The 18817-nt window shown below is 41.7% G+C and overlaps 1 protein-coding gene across 3 annotated transcripts in view; it reads left to right on the top strand.

Annotated features, from left to right (window-relative positions):
- Positions 1–4164: 4164 nt before the first annotated feature.
- LOC307179556 (zinc finger protein 418-like) overlaps positions 4165–18817 on the top strand; it is a 30611-nt gene continuing 15958 nt past the window's right edge. For all 3 annotated transcript variants that reach the window (XM_079908854.1, XM_079908853.1, XM_079908852.1), the window contains exon 1: positions 4165–4406. The gene's annotated coding sequence lies outside the window, so the exon portion shown is untranslated. The remainder of the gene's footprint in view (positions 4407–18817) is intronic.

Below are 18817 nucleotides of genomic sequence, written 5' to 3'. Positions count from 1 at the left end.
TCTTGCACACGTGTCCATGCCATCGCAGGGGCCTGCCCTCTGGTCAGGGGGTGGCCTCTTGGACTCCACATTTGTAACCTCAGCTGGACCTGACTCCTGGGACATAATTATCAGCCTCTAGACCTTCAGGCCATCACTACTTGGTCTGGTTTTTCTGCCCATAGGGAACATCATTGGGATTGGACTGGCACTTGAGGACTCTGGTCACCTCTGGAGAATTTTCTTTGGCCTTGGAGAAGGGCCCATATAGGGACTGAGAAGCGAGAGTAGCCATGAGCCATGAGCTCACAGCAGCTGGCCAGCCATGGTACATGCAGAAGACAAAATGCAAGGCAGTCTTTAAAAGGAGGTAGCTTTAGGTCTACAAGGTTTTGAGAGAAGGAAGTATCAGGAAGTATTGGGTGTAAAATGAGAAAGTAGCTTTACATTACATTAGTTCCAGATGTACAGCATAGTGATTCAGGGGGACTTCTGTTATTGCAAGAAACATAGTGACCTGGTCCACAGAAACTTCAATGGTGCAATGGAATATTCTTGAAAATGTATCAGAATCACCCGGAAGATTATTAAAACACAGATTCTAGAGACTGACCCACAAAATGTCTGCTTCACTAGGTTGGGTTTTGAAATGAAAATGAGCGTTTCATGGTGAAGGTCCAGGGATCAGACTTGAAAACCAGGGCTCGTTGAAAAATTGCGCTTCCTGGTTCCAGGACTGAATCCACCAGAGAAGAAGTCTGCAGACGCCCAGAGGCGGAGCCAAGTTTTCTCACACATCCCCTGAGTGTCTTTGCAGTGAGAAAGTCCGGCTAATGGCCAACTTGGCTAAAGTCCTAGCCAGGCCCTCCACTGCCAAGGAGCCCTGTGAGGCTCCACCCACCAAAGCTATCTAGCCACGTGCTTATTCTGGCTAGAATTTATTCCCAAAATTCCCATATAGTTCTTCCTCATCTCCTTCACGTTTTTGCTCAGTGATTACTCAGCTCTGTAATCTGCATACCACACTCTACCTCTAAGTACATTTACCTTATATTCTTTCCATTATGCCTCCTACACTGAACATACTATATGACTTAACATTTCTGCTTTCATGATTCCTGTGTCCTCCTGAATATAATATAACCCCTAGAAGGGCAGGAGTCTTTGTCGCTTTTGTATCCCAATGTCTCCCACGCATCTACAATAAGTTCTTGAAGCCAAATATTTACTCATTGATCATTTGCCAGAACAGTGACTAAACAAGACACTTTGGCTTCAGCTTCCCTGTGTATTTTTGCAATTCCATGTACTCTCAATGTCCCCTTTAACTTTTCCTGAATGCTCATATTGCATAATGACTTCAAGCATGAAGAGGAATCACATTTTGGAGACAGTGTTCAGAGAGATTGTTCTAGTCACATGTTCAGCTTAATTGTACCTCTTCTCAGACATCACTGCTAAAACTTCTCTAAGATTTTCACCTTTTTACCATACACTGATACTTCCTCTGAGACGTTTCTGACACAATCTCTGAATCACTACATAGTCATTAATAGCTTTCTATAATTTGAATTTTATAACTTTTTCCCAGATAATATCAATTCCTCATGCAGAACAGTCTCTGTAATCACAGGGGAAATGATAACCACTTCCCAACAATGATATGAGATCATGGTTTAAGTTACCCCGTTCATTTTGGGGTTCAGAACATCTTTTTCATACATGCTCTACCTGTGAACACCGCACCCATTGTCCCATATCAATACAACATATCTTTCATTGTTCTATTTTTGAGATTGATGTCAGATTCCCAAAAAGAAGTTAACTATCAAGCTATCCAAAAATTTACTAAATGGATAAAAATATTGCTTACTAAATTGGGCACAATAATTTACTATGCTGTTAGAAGTATTTTCTGAAGTGACTACGGAGATCCACCTGTGTACTCCTGCTTTGAGTAGCCCAGCATCCCTCTACTGTCTTTCCTGTCATGGACCATCTGGAGTGTTTTTTCTCTTCTCCTTGACCAAACATACAGAGACTGTTAAAACTGAGTCTAACACTTCATAGTGTATAGATTTAATTCCAACATGGTAATGTTTATTTTTCATTATTAATTTATTTTTATTGAAGTATAGTTGTTTTAAAATATTAGTTAGTTCCAGGTGTACAACATAGTGATTCAATATTTTTATAGGGACTTCCCTGGGGCGCAGTGGTTAAGAATCCGCCTGCCAATGCAGGGGACGTGGGTTCAAGACCTGGTCCGGGAAGATCCCACATGCCGTGGAGCAACTAAGCTCAGGTGCAACAACTACTGAGCCTGCACGTTAGAGCCCGCGAGCCACAACTAATGAAGCCCGTGCGCCTAGAACCCGTGCTCTGAAATAAGAGAAGCCACTGCAATGAGAAGCCGGCGCACCGCAGTGAAGAGTAGTCCCCACTCTCCGCAACTAGAGAAAGCCTTCACGCAGCAACAAAGACCCAATGCAGCCAAATATAAATAATTAAAATTAAAAATATATATATATTTATAGATTATACTCCATTTAAAGTTATTAAAAACAGTGGCTATACTTCCCTGTGCTATACAATGTATCCTTGTTGCTTATCTATTTTATACATAGTGAAACTGAGAAGGACCCTGTTGGGCCTTCCCTGGGACAGACACCCCCAATCCCCATGTCTCCTGACTTTCCCCCCACCCCTCCTCCAGTCTTGCTGCACAGCTTGTGGGATCTTAGTTCCCCCGACCAAGGATTGGACCTGGGTCCTCAGCAGTGACAGCGTGGAGTCCTAATCCCTTGACTGCCAAGGAATTCCCGACCTGACTCTTGTTAATAGAAAAGTTTTAGCCTCCTAGGCCTTTCCCGAATTCCAAAAAGCAAAATCAGAGAAGTGAGAAAATGCAGAAACAAAGGAAAGCAGTCAAGCAAGACAAAATAATAATAGTTTAGCCATAAAACAAAGCCAAGGACCTTTAGTTCCTCCTCAAGGACTATAGATAATATCTTGAGCCATATCCTTGAATTGTTTTGCAGAAACTAAAACCACCACCAGGTGGAAGAAGTTAACTGCGTGCTGACAACCAGCACATAGACTCCAGACCAGTTGGAGCCAGAAAACTGATAACTGAGATTCCGAAAATATCACCATTACCTCATCATCAACCAGAGAATTGTGCACAAGCTGATCACACATCCTGCCACCCTCCCTCCTCACACTGTCTTTAAAAACCCTTCTTTGAAAGACATCGGGGAGTTCAGGTCTTTTGAGCATGAGCTGCCTGTTCTCCTTGCTGGTGCCTGCAATAAGCCCTGTACTTTCCTTCACCACAACCGAGTGTCAATGGATTGGCTTTGCTATGCATCAGGTGAACAGCCCAAATTTGGTTTGGTAGCAATAGCAGTTTGTGTCTCTTAATCCCATACCCCTATTTTGCCCATCCCCCATGAAATGTTTATTAGCTTCTGCTACCAGTGGACACATTTTGTGTCTGAATGACTAGGAATGATATGTGCATTTGGATCTCTGTCCTGTGGGAGCTTCTGTAACAATATGTTTAGTCTCAGGGAGCATGATGAAGTTCACAGGGTCTGAACTAATACATCAACCTTGGCTGAACGTCTGCAGGCAACACAACATCCCCCAGAAACCCTGAGATCTACCCCTTAAGAATGGACAAGTCCCTGGGTCTTCCCTGGTGGTACAGTGGTTAAGAATCCACCTGCCAATGCAGGGACCATGGGATCGATCCCTGGTCTGGGAAGATCCCACATGCTGTGGAGCTACTAAGCCCATGCACCACAACTATTGAACCTGCACTCTAGAGCCCGTGCTCGGCAGCAAAAGAAGCCACCGCAATGAGAAGCCCGCGCACCCAAAGGAAGACCCAAAGCAGCCAAAAATAAAAATAAATAAAAAATTTATTTTTTTTTAAAAAAGGACAAGCGCCTTCTAAGTCCTTTGGTCCGCTGACTCCATTTCCCAGAGCCCCTCAGGGGTCTAAGATTGCCAGTAGTCCACGCGCGGGTTACCCCAAGTGTGTGAACTACAGTACCCAGAAAGCTCTGCGTCGACCAGCCGCCTTGTTGAGCCAATGAAGGCTCAGAACAGAGGCGTTTCCGTAAGGGTTGCCTAGCGTGGGCCGGGACTTCCGGCGTCCTCCTCCGGGCGGTCATTTTGGCTGCTCGGGTGTGTTCATACGGACAGAAGTTCTGGAGCGTTTAGTGGAGCTGACGGGACAGGACCGAGAAAGCGACGGGGCAGTCGTTGTTCCCGCTGCACGAAGGCGAGTCTGAGGCTCGGCCGCGGCGCCGCCCGAGATGATCCGCACCAGGGCCGGTTTAAGAACCGCCGGCCCGCTCCTGGCCCCGCTCCGCCCACAGGCCTGGATGGCTGCGGCCGCTCGGAGGGACCCGCCTCAGGTAAACGCTCGTCCTCGGGCCCTCACCCCACCAGACACTAAAGCCCCAAATGCTCTCGTCCCTGCAGCCCAGGCCCCGGTGTCCAGGACGGTGAGACGCTAGTATATGGACTACTGTTTCTGACAGTGGTCAACACCTCAGCTTTCCTGTTTAATTTTACTATCAGGGGTGTGATTAGATATGGGAGAGGGTTACAGGCACAGGAACCGGCATGTACAAAGGCTTGGAGTTGCGATTGAGCCGTGAGGATTCGGAAAACCTGGGCTCCGTTGTGCCTGGTGAGGAACAAAGTTTGAGGCGGAGTCGCGCCTGGAATAGCAGGCTGAGGCCTCTGCCTATATTCTCAGAACTCTGAGCGCTGCGGAAAATTTTAAACCAAGGGGGTTACAGACTACATTAGGATTTTAAAAGTTTCCCAAAGGCTGTTCAACGGAGGAACAGACTGAAGGAGGAGGATGAAGTATTAGGGCACCAGGAGGTTGGATCTTCGTTCAAGCACACAGAGCTAGTAAGGTGAGACACTGAGGCACGGAGGTTAGGTATCCAGCCCTAGTTCATCAGGCTCAAGGGCCAGGCGTGGGCACACAGGGGCCTGAACCCACTGAAACCTGACATGGTTATATTCATTCATCTGTAATCTGTCTCTTAAAACATGGCTGTAGAAGCGCTTATGGGACCTATACCGGTACGTGTAGAGTGTCCCAGTCCCTTACTGATCCCTACCCCCACCCATATATTCTCTGTATTGTGGTGTCGTGGTATTCGTTAAGGACCCAAGCTCAGGATCCCGAGTCTACGAAGGATTATATGGAGGTATTAACATTTCTGGCACCGAATGTAGACGGATGTGGGAAGGTTATCTCAATACCAGGATGTAAAAATATTTAGAGGTAGAGCTGAGTTGAGATCATTAAGATCTCCTTTCCATCAGGTGGGAAGAAGGAGCAGGAAGACAAGATTCAGGACTGGAATGGCTGCCTAAGAAGTTGAGTATCGGGCTTCCCTGGTGGAGCAGTGGTTGGGAATCTGCCTGCCAATGCAGGGGACATGGGTTCGAGCCCTGGTCTGGGAAGATCCCACATGCCGCGGAGCAACTAGGCCTGTGAGCCACAACTACTGAGTCTGCGCGTCTGGAGCCTGTGCTCTGCAACAGAAGAGCCCGCAACAGTGAGAGGCCCGCGCACCGCGATGAAGAGTGGCCCCCGCTCGCCGTAACTGGAGAAAGCCCTCGCACAGAAACGAAGACCCAACACAGCCAAAAACAAATTAATTAATTAATTAATTTAAAAAAAAATAAAGGAAGTTGAGTATCTATTCTGGAGGTGACAGGAAGTTTGGATCAGAGGAGGGGAATGATCTTACCTAGGTTTTTTAAAAATAAATTTATTCATTTATTTATTTTTGGCTGCATTGGGTCTTCGTTGTTACGTGTGGGCTTTCTCTGGTTGTGGCGAGCGGTGGTTACTCTTCATTGTGGTGTGCAGGCGTCTCATTGCGGTGGCTTCTCTTTGTTGCGGAGCATGGGGTCTAGGCACGTGGGCTCAGTAGTTGTGGCTCGTGGGCTCTAGAGCGCAGGCTCAGTAGTTGTGGCTCACGGGGTTTAGTTGCTCCGCAGCATGTGGGATCTTCCCGGACCAGGGCTCGAACCCATGTCCCCTGCATTGGCAGGAGGATTCTTAACCACTGCGCCACCAGGGAATTTCCTTACCTAGGTCTTAACAGGCTGCATATGGCTGCATAGTGGAGAACAGATTGTGAGACTGAGGGAAGAGGAAGGAAAACCAGGGTGGAGGCTATTATATTAGGCCACTTGAGGGTTCATGGAACAGAGTGGTAGCTTAGAAGTGGCTGGATTCTGAATGCGTTTTTATTAAGGATTAACTAGATTTCTTAATGTGGAAGGAAAGTGTCTTGTTCTGCTTGGGTTGCTATAACAAAATACCGTAAGCTAGATGACATATAAACACCAGGAGTTTATTTCACACAGTTTTGGAGGCTAGAAGTCCAAGATCAGGATGCCTGCATGGTCAGGTTCAGATGAGGGCCTGCTTCCTGGTTCATAGACACCATCTTCTCACTGTGTCCTTACATGGTGGAGAACAGAGAGAGGAGCAAGCTCTCTCGTGACATTTATAAGGGTGCTAATTCCATTCACGTGGGGCCTGCCTTCATGACCTCATCTAATCCTAATTTCCTCCCAAAGGCTCCGGCTCCTAATACCATGAGATTGGGAGGTTTTGTGTCAACTATGAATTTTGGGGGGACATAAACATTCAGTTTTATAATAGTGAGAGAGTGAAACAGAGGATTCAGAGATGAATCCAAGTGGGATTTTTTCCCTGAAGTATTATATAATTGATTTCTATTAGTTTCAGTTGTACAGCATAGTAATTAGATATTTTTGTACATTACAAAATGATGACCATGATAATTCTTGTTGCTGTCACCATTCAAAGTTATTACAATATTATTGACTATGTTCCGTACTCTGTACACTACATCCCTGTGACTTACTCATTTTGTACATGGAAGTTTGTTTTGTTGTTACCATGAGGTTTTGATATAGCAGTCTATATATATATATATATTGTTTTAAGTTGCTGGTCTCTTAATGTCAAATGCATTTCCAATATCCTGCATTTGTACTTTCTGCTTCTCATGATTGCTGGTTTTGATATCATATTTGTGTGTGGATGATTTCCTACTATGACTATGTGTTTACCTTTACCGGTGAGCTTTCCCATTTGTAATTTTCTTGTTTCTAGTCCTGGCCTTTTCTCCTAGAGAAGTTCCTTTAGCATTTGTTGTAAAACTGTGTTTGGTGGTGCTGAATTCTCTTAGCTTTTGCTTGTCTGTAAAGCTTTTGACTTCTCCGTTGAATCTGAACGAGAGCCTTGCTGGGTAGAATATTCTTGGTTGTAGGTTTTTCCCTTTTCTGGCCTGCAGAGTTTCTGCTGGAAAATCAGCTGATAACCTTATGTGGATTCCCTTGTATGTTATTTGTTGCTTTTCCCTTGTTGCTTTTTATTTATTTGGCTGCAGCTTGCAGGATCTTAGTTCCCCAACCAGGGATTGAACCTGGGCCACAACCATGAAAGAGCTGAGTCCTAACCATTGGACCACCAGGGAATTCCCAAGTTCTGTATATTTTAGTGATGTATTTATGATTATATATGCTCTCAAAAGATGCTGAATTGTACATTAGAAAGAGTACATTTTGCAGTATGTACTACAGAAAATTAAGACAAAGGTCAGAGAGTTATTATTTTAAATAGGGTTGTCATGAAAGGACTGTAATGAAGACATTAGGCCGGTAACTTGAAAGGATTTTGCAGCAAGCCATATGGCTATTTGAGAACAAAGAAATTCAGGCAAAGAGATCTGAAATTATAAATCTCTCTGGTGTTTGCTTAGGTAACATCAAAGTAGTCCCATTTGGTTTTGTTAAAAAACAGAATTCAGCCAAGTAAATTTTAAAGATCTTATTGGCTTAATTCAGTAATTCATGAATTGGGCAGCATCCCATCTAACGAATAGAAAGGAACTCTGAAGAGCTATGAGAAAGTTATACTATAAAAGAGCTTATTGTTTGTGGTAAGGTTACCTTTCTTTAGGCGACAGCAGGCAGGGGTCTATCAGGCAGATTACCTCACTAGTGCTGACCAGGTTAATTCCAGATTGACTGATTTAAGATTCGGTTTCTAGGGGAGGCTGAAACTGTAAGTTAGGTGTTAAGTCTTGGTTTGGTGAGTGAAGTTCAGTTCAAGTGACTCCATTTTGGACCAGTTTTCTCTTTTTTAAAACAATTTAAAATTTTTTTATTTTTATTTTATTTTTAATATTTATTTGGTTGTGCTGGGTCTTAGTCATGGCAGGCAGCCTCCTTAGTTGTGGCTCACCAGCTCCTTAATTGCGGTATGTGGGCTCCTTAGTTGTGGCAGGCAGGCTCCCTAGTTGCAACTCAGGGGCTCCTTAGTTGCAGCCATGGGCTTCTTAGCTGCAGCATGTGAGCTCCTTAGTTGTGGCATGCAAACTCTTAGTTGCAGCATGCATGTGGGACCTAGTTCCCTGACCAGGGATCGAACCCAGACCCCCTGCATTGGGAGCATGTAGTCTTAACCACTGTGCCACCAGGGAAGTCCCTTTAATTTTTATTTTATATTGGGGTATAGTTGATTAACAATGTTGTGTTAATTTCAGGTGTACAGCGAAGTGGCTGAGTTATACATACATATGTATCCATTCTTTTTCAGATTCTTTTCCCATATAGATTATTATAGAATATTGAGTAGAGTTCCCTGTGCTATATAATAGGTCCTTGTTGGTTATTTATTTTAAATATAGTAGTGTGTATATGTTAATCCCAAACTCCTAATTTATCCCTCTCCCCCCGCCCCCACCTTTCCCCTTTGGTAACCGTAAGTTTGTTTTCAAAGTCTGTTTCTGTTTTGTAAATAAGTTCATTTGTATCATCTTTTTAGATTCCACATTTCAGTGATATCGTATGATATTTGTCTTTCTCTGTCTGACTTCACTTAGTATGATAATCTCTGGGTCCATCCATGTTGCTGTAAATGGCATTATTTTGTTCTTTTTTTATGGCTGAGTAATATTCCATTATATATTTACCACATTTTCTGTATCCATTCCTCTGTTGTGGACATTTAGGTTGCTTCCATGTCTTGGCTATTGTAAACAGTGCTGCAGTGGACACTGGGGTGCATGCATACATGTATCTTTTCTTCCTTCCTCTCTCCCTCCCTCCCTCCCTTCCTTCCTTTCTTCCTGCCTTCCTTGGCTTTCGTGATCTCACTTCCCCCACCAGGAATTGAACCCTTGCCACAGCAGGAATCCTAACAACTAGGCCGCCAGGGAACTCCCCTGCATGTATCTTCTCGAAATATGGTTTTCTCCAGATATATGTCCAGGAGTGGGTTTTTAAACAATTTTAAGGAGAATACGTTTCGTGAAACAGAAGTAGTCTTCTCAAATTTACAATATTTTGATTTGACATCCATAATGCTAGGGCTTTGGGAGATCTTTCTTTTTTCTTTATACACAACCACACTTCAATTTTAGATGGATGCAGTATCATCTCCATGGTATATCATAAGCTGTTTGCAGCAGATGTCATAATTCCTATTTATATTTCTAACTGAAACTCTCCTTATACCACAACCACCAATTAGGGGAGTAGAATTGCATCCTACCCCAGTGACTGTTGGCACAGTTTCACTTACTGCCTGGAGCATATGCTGGCTTAAAGAGAGAAGACTTTCAGAATCACCATCTCAGGTCTCAGACACATTCTCTGCTCTTTAGAGATGTCAGGTCCTGGGTTCGACCATCACTGTTCTAAGATTTCAGTGTTCCCATTGACTAAAAAGACTCCATATGGAGATTTCCTTTTTAGCCTTACCACCTTCACTTAGTTGGAGAACATTTGGAAAATCTAGGACATCTTCCCCTGAACTGTCTTAATAATTATAAATATTTCAGTACTTTCAGGGAAAGAGCTCAGTCATTATAGATCTGTCATTTAAAACTTCCCAAACCCTGCTCACAGATTTCACTTGAACTCCTGTGCACATATGTTGTCCCCTGGACCAGCAGCATTTTTCCATCTCCTGTTATTTTCCTCTCCAGATTGCAGTTCTTGGCTCAACATGTTTATTAAACTTTTGGCAAGACCAGTACATCTTAATTGTTAGTTCATTAAGTTCCCCAGTATTACTCCCCTCTATCTTGATATTCTGTCCCTGCCCCCCTCAGAAAGAAAAAAGAAATCACCATTTGAAAACACTTTCTGCCTCCTAACCTAAAACAAATCATTTAACTCTAATGCCAGCTAGGGACCATGCCCCCATGTCTTAACTTTTCTGTGGACTTGTTCTTTATCAAATCTCATGACTGGTGACCTGTTTATTACTGCTCTCTCTCTCAGTCTCTTTTTAAACTAACATTATAAACACTTATACCTTTTAAAAAATAGTTTTTTCTGGGACTTCACTGGTGGCACAGTGGTTAAGACTCTGCTCCCAGTGCAGGGGCCCAGGTTCAATCCCTGGCCAGGGAGCTAGATCCCATAGATTTGCTCAGCTAATGCAATGCTCAGATTCTAACTTTTAAAAAAAAGTTGAGTAAAAGCAGAAAATTAAACCTCAAAATAAAATTTCAGAATTAACATTGAGCAATTAATTCTTAATAATGGAAGTGAAATAATTCACCCACATGCATGCCGCAACTAAGAGTTCGCATGTCACAACTGGGGAGCCTGGCTGCTGCAACTAAGACCCAGCACAACCAAATGAATGAATGAATGAATAATTTAAAAAAATAAAAACCTTTTTTTCTCTCTTAGTGATCCAGTACATTTCCTGTTCTACTGTCTCTTTCACCTTTTACAACTGAACTTTTAAAGAGCATTTTTTTTCTCTCTTCCGATTACCTCAGCTATGTAACTGTACTCACTCAGGTTTGGTTTATTAGCCTCACAGCTGCATCGTCATTAACAAACTCCTACGTCCAATGGTAACTTCTAAGATTTTGTTTAAATGTCCTCTCAGAAGCTTTTGCCACAATTGACATTTTTATTCTTAATTTGAATTTGTTGGGTCCTCTTTTTCTCCCATCCCTGTAATATGGGACTGCTCAAGAGCTCAGTCATGTCTAAATTCTCAATCTTCACTCACATTCTATTGTGATTTCATACAGTGTCATGACTGTAAATAGCACTATAAGCCCCAAACTTGCAAGTGTACATGTCCATAACATACTTTACTTTGAAACTCCACAGTTATCTGTATAATAGACCTTTTCTTGGAATTCTAGTAGACATCACGAACTCAACATGTTAAAAAAAATTTATCCTGAGCTTTTTTCCAATCCTTCCTGGTCATAGCTTTCCCTATCTCAGTTGGTGCCAATTCCGTTCTTCCATTTGCTGAGGCAGGCCAAAAATCTAGATATTATCCTTGATGCATTCTTTTTCTGACACTCCACATGCAGTCATAAGAAATCCTATTGGCTCTGCTCTCAAAATTTATCCAGAGTTTGACTACTTTCCATAACCACTTCTGCTAGCAGCCTGGTCAGAGCTAACATCTTTTCTTACCTGGATTTCTTCAATAGTAGTCTCTATGCTCCCACCCTTATTCTTCTGCAGTCTTTTCTCAGCTTACCAGACAACATGGCCTTTCAGCGAATGAGATAGAAAATGTCAGTCTTTTGGTCAAAATTCTGTAATGACTACCATTTTCCTAAGAGAAAATTCAAAATCCTTACCAGGACCCTTTGGAGCTTCATGTTCCTTTCTGACCTCTCTCTCTGTTTTGTTTGTTTATTTGTTTTTGTTGTTCTTGTTGTTTTGGCTGCACCGCACTGCTTGTGGGATCTCAGTTCTCTGACCAGGGATTGAACCCAGGCCCCCTGAAGTGGAAGTGTGGAGTCCTACCCACTGAACAACCAGGGATTTCCCACTGACCTCATCTCTTAAACTTTCTGCCTCACTCAACTGGTTTCATGTACATGGGCACCTGAGTTTTCCTGGGACATGACATGACCCTGGCTGTTTCTTTTGCTTGGATCATATGCCCAAAATATTCACATGGATTATTCCTTCACCTCTTCAAGTGTTGTCTGAAATATCCAACTGTCAATGAGATCTTCCCTTACTAACATTTAATATTGCATCTCTTCCACTAATTGGGCTCCTTTTTTCTCCTAAGGTACCTTTATCTTATTACATATTGTATATTTTATTTTTTTAAAGTACTTTTTAAAAAATATATTTTATTTAATTTAGTTTGGCTGTGCTGGGTCTTAGTTGCAGCATACAGGATCTTTGTTGAGGCATGCAGACTTCTTAGTTGTGGCATGCAGACTCTTAGTTGCACGTGCAGGCAGGATCTAGTTCCCCGACCAGGGATCAAACCCAAGCCCCCTGCATTGGGAACATGGAGTCTTACCCACTGCACCACCATGGAAGTCCCTGTTTATTTTAATTATTATCAAATGTCCACCTTTCTTAGCTATCTTGGTTCTCTAATTATGAGTCTAATTTCCTGACATAGCTCACCTACTGAGAATAATGTGACATAATTTAGGTGCTTAACACATATTTATTGAGGCAGCGAATATGGGTTTGACCCCCTTCTTCATATTCATTTCTAAGACTCTGGCAGTTTTTACTTAAGTGGTTTTTTCTTTTCCTCTCCCTTCCAGGCTATAATTTTGCAAGGTTTTCCAAAATGAAAACTGAATAATATTTAGTGGAAAAACTCCTCAGATTGGCCTTAAACAGAGCCAGACCTTTTGCACAGATTCCTTCTCTCACTACTCAGACCTCACCTGTCATTTTCACCTGATCTTTTCAGGCATGTCATATTTGGTGGTACCCAGCATTATGTCTTATTTCAGAACAATTTGCACATGCTTCTAATATTTAACCATGATAATACTTTTTGAAAACCTGTAATTTTGGAAGGAACAAAAGTTGTACATGAGGTGCCATACTGCATATTTATCCATGAATGTTATCAGATATTGAGACAGTTTTGGTATATTGGAAGTCCGTAAGCTTCTCCTAATAATAGATATATATTTGCCTGCAAGGTGTTTTAATTGAAACTCTATTAAAAGTTGTTATTTTTGATGTCTGAATTTTTTTAAAAAATTATTTTATATTAGAATATAGTTGATTAACAATGTTGTGTTAGTTTCAGGTATACAGCAAAGTGATTCAGTTATACATATATATGTATCTATTCTTTTTCAAATTCTTTTCCCATTTAGGTTGTTACAGAATATTGAGCAGAGTTCTCTGTGCTATATAGTAGATCCATGTTGGTTATCTATTTTAAATATAGTAGTGTGTATATGTCAATCCCAAACACCCAGTTTATCACCACCACCACCACCACCCTGGCCATCTTTCCCCTTTAGTAACCATAAGTTAGTTTTCTTAATAGGTGAGTCTGTTTTCTATTTTGTAAGTAAGTTCATTTGTATCTTTTTTTTTATTAGATTCTGCATATGAGTGATATCCTATGATATTTGTCTTTCTCTCTCTGACTAACTTCACTTAGTATGGTAATCTCCAGGTCCATCTGCGTTCTGAAATGGCATTGTTTCATTCTTTTTAATGGCTGAGTAGTATTCTATTGTATATATGTACCACATCTTCTTTATCCATTCTTCTATCAATGGGCATTTAGGTTGCTTCCATGTCTTGGCTGTTGTAAACAGTGCTGCAATGAACATTGGGGTGCATGTATCCTTTCAAACCATGCTTTGCTTCAAATATATGCCCAGGAGTGGAATTGCTGGATCATATGATAACTCTATTTTTAGTTTTTTAAGGAACCTCCATACTGTTCTCCATAGTGGCTGTACCATTCTATTGGGTTGGCCAAAAATTTCATTCCGGTTTTACAGAAAAACCCTAAAGAACTTTTTGGCCAACTCAATACATTCCCACCAACAGTGTAGGAGGGTTCAATAACAGTCTGAGTTTGATGACCTGGTGGTAATAGAAGTGAAAACTTGGTGAGAACTGTGAAATAACCCACAGAGTTGGGTCTTCTCTTCCCTACTTTACACCTCTGCCAGCATGGCTGACTAAGGTCAGCCTCTCCTGAGGTTGAAGGGATTCAGTATTTTTAATTTTGCTAAGGAAAAATGATGAGAAAGAATAATATTATTATAATCCAATGTGATATTATCTGAACATGAGAGGTTTTGAGATATGTTATACTCCAGAATAAACGGATAACAGAGCAAATGGAAAACAGACTCAACATGACTAATTATTAATATAAAAAAATTTTAAATAATAGTACAGAATATTAAAAAATTCTAGAAAAGTGAGGAGGGTAATAGGAAAAAAACCCACAAGAACTAATCAAACAGCTACAAATGGACTGACTCACAGCTGAAATCATTTCGTCTATAATCCTGCTCCATCTCCCTCCAGCAACTGTTTATGCTAAGACAAACTCCAGAAGTCGTATCACTACATCCCTAAATACTTAAGTAAGGGAATTCCCTGGCAGTCCAATGGTTAGGACCCCACACTTTCTCTGCGGAGGGTGTGGGTTCAATCCCTGGTCAGGGAGCTAAGATCCTGCAAAACATGTGGTGTGGCCCCCCAAAAAAGAAAAAAAAAACCCTTAAGTACATGTATCTAATAGACAAGGACTTTTTTTAACTTAATTGTAGTATTTTATCATATGTAACTATAAACAATAATTCTTCCATATTATCCAGTACCAAACAGTATTCAAATATTCCTGAATGTTTATATTTTGACAGGTTCGTTTAAAGAAACATGAAATCATTTCTTATTATATTTTCTATCTCTTGATTTTATAATCTTCTATGGATAACTCCCTTTTTAAAATTATTTATTTATTTATTTTTGGCTGCGTTGGGTCTTCGTTGCTGTGTGCAGGCTTTCTTTTTAGTTGACGCAAGCAGGGGATATTCTTTGCTGCTCTGTGCAGGCCTCTCATTAAGGTGGCTTCTCTTGTTGCAGAGCACAGGCTCTAGGTGCGTGGGCTTCAGTAGTTGTGACACATGGGCTCAGTAGTTGTGGTTCGTGGGCTCTAGATCGCAGGCTCAGTAGTTGTGGCACACGGGCTTAGTTGCTCCACGGCATGTGGGACCTTCCCAGACCAGGGCTCGAACCCACGTCCCCTGAATTGGCAGGCGGATTCTTAACCACTGCACTACCAGGGAAGCCCAATAACTCCCTTTTATACATTAATTATTTTTGTTTGAAAGAGATCATAATCCATGTAGAATTTTCTGATACTCTGATTTGGCTTACTGTATTCTCATGATGTCTTTTAATGTGACCTCCCATGCTTAATATTTCCTGCAAAAAGGTAGTTATTTTAGAGATGAGATCAGATTCAGAATTATTCATTTTTCTCTTTTGTAGGATTATGATCAATGTAGTCAGTGTGTCAACTGCACCTGAGTCACTCTGTAATCTAAGAGCTTTAGCAGCCATTGATAATTATTGTCTGTACCATCAATGTAGGTCATGGTTCTACCCTCCCTTTTCCTGTATTAGGTGGAACATGTTTTTTACAGACAAGAAAGGTATTGGAGGAGAAGTGCAGATAGAAAAAAAATATGCAAAAATATCTGGATTCGGGCTTCCCTGGTGGCGCAGTGGTTGAGAGTCCGCCTGCCAATGCAGGGGACACAGGTTCATGCCCTGGTCCGGGAAGATCCCACATGTCGCGGAGCGGCTAGGCCCATGAGCCATGGTCGCTGGGCCTGCGCGTCCGGAGCCTGTGCTCCGCAATGGGAGAGGCCACAACAGTGAGAGGCCCACGTACCACAAAAAAAAACAAAAAAAAACTGGATTCTTTTTATCTCTCCTTTCTCAGTGTGATGATTTGATCCTTTGCCATTCTCCAAACTGAAGGGTTTTTTTTTTTAGTGGTAGTAAATGTAAAGGATTTTTACAAATTTATTCTTTAATCCATTGTAGATGCAGTTGACCCTCAAACTTTGGGGGTTAGGGGTGTCAACCCCCTACACAGTTAAAAATTTGAGTGTAACTTTTGATTCCCCCAAAACGTAATTACTAATAGCCTACTCTTGACCAACACATATTGTCTATGTTATATGTATTTTATACTTAAGGGTAGAGAAAAGAAAATGCTGTTGAGAAAATCATAAGGAAAAGAAAATACATTTACAGCATTGTACTGTATTTATGGATGGCCAACAGGCATGTGAAAAGATGCTCAACATTGTTAATAATCAGAGAAATGCAAATCAAAACCACAATGAGATATCCCTTCACACCTGTCAGAATGGCTATCACCAAAAAGACCACAGGATTTCCCTGGTGGCGCAGTGGTTAAGAATCTGCCTGCCAGTGCAGGGGACACAGCTTCCAGCCCTGGTCTGGGAAGATCCCACATGCTGCGGAGCAGCTAAGCCGTGCACCACAACTACTGAGCCTGCACTCTAGAGCCTGTGAGCCACAACTATGGAGCCCATGTACCACAACTACTGAAGCCCGAGCGCCTAGAGCCTGTGCTACACAACAAAGAGAAGCCACCAATGAGAAGCCCGCACACCTCAACGAAGAGTAGCCCCAGCTCGCTGCAATTAGAGAAAGCTCATGTGCAGCAAGAAAACCCAATGCAGCCAAAAACAAAACAAACAAAAAAAAAAAACCCCACAAATAACAAGGATGTGGAGAAAAGAGAACCCTCCTATGCTGTTAGCGGGAGTGTAAATTGGTGCAGCCACTGTGGAAAAGAATATGGAGGTTCCTCAAAATAACTAAAACTAGAACTACCATATGATCCAGCAATGCCACCCCTGGCTATTTATCCAAACAAACAAACAAAACCCCACTGGGCTTCCCTGGTGGCGCTAGTGGTTGAGAGCCTGCCTGGTAATGCAGGGGACACGGGTTCTAGCCCTGGTCTGGGAGGATCCCGCATGCCGCGGAGCGACTAGGCCCGTGAGCCACAAGTACTGAGCCTGCGCATCTGGAGCCTGCTCCGCAAAAAGAGAGGCCGCGATAGTGAGAGGCCCGTGCACCGCGATGAAGAGTGGCTCCCGCTTGCCACAACTAGAGAAAGCCCTCGCACAGAAACGAAGACCCAACACAGCAAAAATAAATTAATTAATTAATAAAGTGTCTCAGGTTGATGTGTTTAAAAAAAAACCCACTAATTTGAAAAGATACATGTACCCCAGTGTTCATAGCAGCATTATTTACAGTAGCCAAGATATAGAAGCAACCTAAGCGTCCATCAAAAATGAGTAGATAAAGAAGATGTGGGATATATAAATGTATATATCTTTGATATATGTATTATATATATTATGTGTATATATTTAATAGAATAGAATATTACTCAGCCCTAAAAAGAATGGAGTTTTGCATATGCAACAACATGAATGGACTTGGAGTGTATTATGCTTAGTGAAATAATTCAAACAGAAAGGTAAATACTGTATGATATCACTTATATGTGGAATCTAAAAAAGAAGACAAACTGGTGAAGATAACAAAAAAGAAACAGGGACTTCTCTGGTGGTTCAGTGGTTAAGAACCTGCCTTCCAATGCAGGGGACTCAAGTTTGATCCCTGGTTGGGGAACTAAGATCCCACATGCCACGGGGCAACTAAGCCCGCTCATTGCAACTACTGAGCACTTTAGCCCACGTGCCGCAACTGCTGAGGTCTCAAGCCACAACTAGGACTTGATGCAGCCAAAAATTAAATCACTAAAAATATGTTAAAAAGACTCACAGATATAGAGTACAAACTAGTGGTTACTAGCGAGGAGAGCGAAGGGGAGGGGCAAGATAGAAGTAGGGGATTTAGACGTACAAACTACTACGTATAAAATAGGCTACAAGGATATATTGTACATAAGGAATATAGGCAATATTTTATAACTGTAAATGGAGTATAACCTTTAAAAAGGGTGAATCACTATGTTGTACACCTGAAGCTTATTGTAAATCAGCTCTACCTTAATTAAAAAATAAGATAATGTGAAAAAGAAATTCATATTTATAGGTATAATAATTCATGTGTTAATAATAAAGCAGCAGTATGATTGCTTCATGATAGCCTAGCCTATACACTAATGAATGAATGATCATAACATTTTTATGGCATACAGTATTACAGTTCTATTCATACGAGTTACCTGTGATGACAGGTTGATATGCAGTTTCTCCAATTAAGAGAAAAGGAGAGAGATACTATATAATAATATAATTCTTTGAAAGCAAAGTTATAAAACAGTAAAAAACTAACACATTATTAATTTTATATTAAATATCACTCACCTTATTCCTATGTAAGGATGGGCTATCCACTTCAATACAAGTCTTTTTTTTTTTTTTGGCTGCCCCACGCACCATGTGGGATCTTAGTTCCCTGACCAGGGATCGAACCCATGCCCCCTGCAGTGGAAGCGTGGAGTCCTAACCCTTGGACCGCCAGGGGATATCTCAATACAAGTCTTGAACACAGTGTTCTACATGATGAATACTTAGGCAATGATGATGATGATGCAAAAATTCTCATACAGTTCTTACCATACAGTTATTAGATTTTCACACAAAGACACACACACATACACAACAGATAAGTTTATTAACTGTAAGTCATGATTATTATTTACTGTTCACTAAGTGGAAGTGGATCATCATAAAGGTCTTCATCCTTGGTGTCTTCATGTTGAGTAGGCTGAGGAGGGGGAGGAAGCGTAGGGATCGGTCTTGCCGTCTCAGGGTGGCAGAGGTGATAGAGGTGGAGGAGGTGGAAGGGGAGGCTGGAGAGGCAGGCATGCTTGGTCGAACTTCACAGAAATACATAATTTCTGTCCAACTTCTTTACTTTTTCATTTCTTTAAAAA

The sequence above is a fragment of the Stenella coeruleoalba genome (assembly GCF_951394435.1).
Source record: "Stenella coeruleoalba genome assembly, chromosome: 20".
NCBI lineage: Eukaryota > Metazoa > Chordata > Mammalia > Artiodactyla > Delphinidae > Stenella > Stenella coeruleoalba.
Note: the sequence above shows the minus strand (reverse complement) of the source record. Positions and strands in the feature narration are given on the sequence as shown.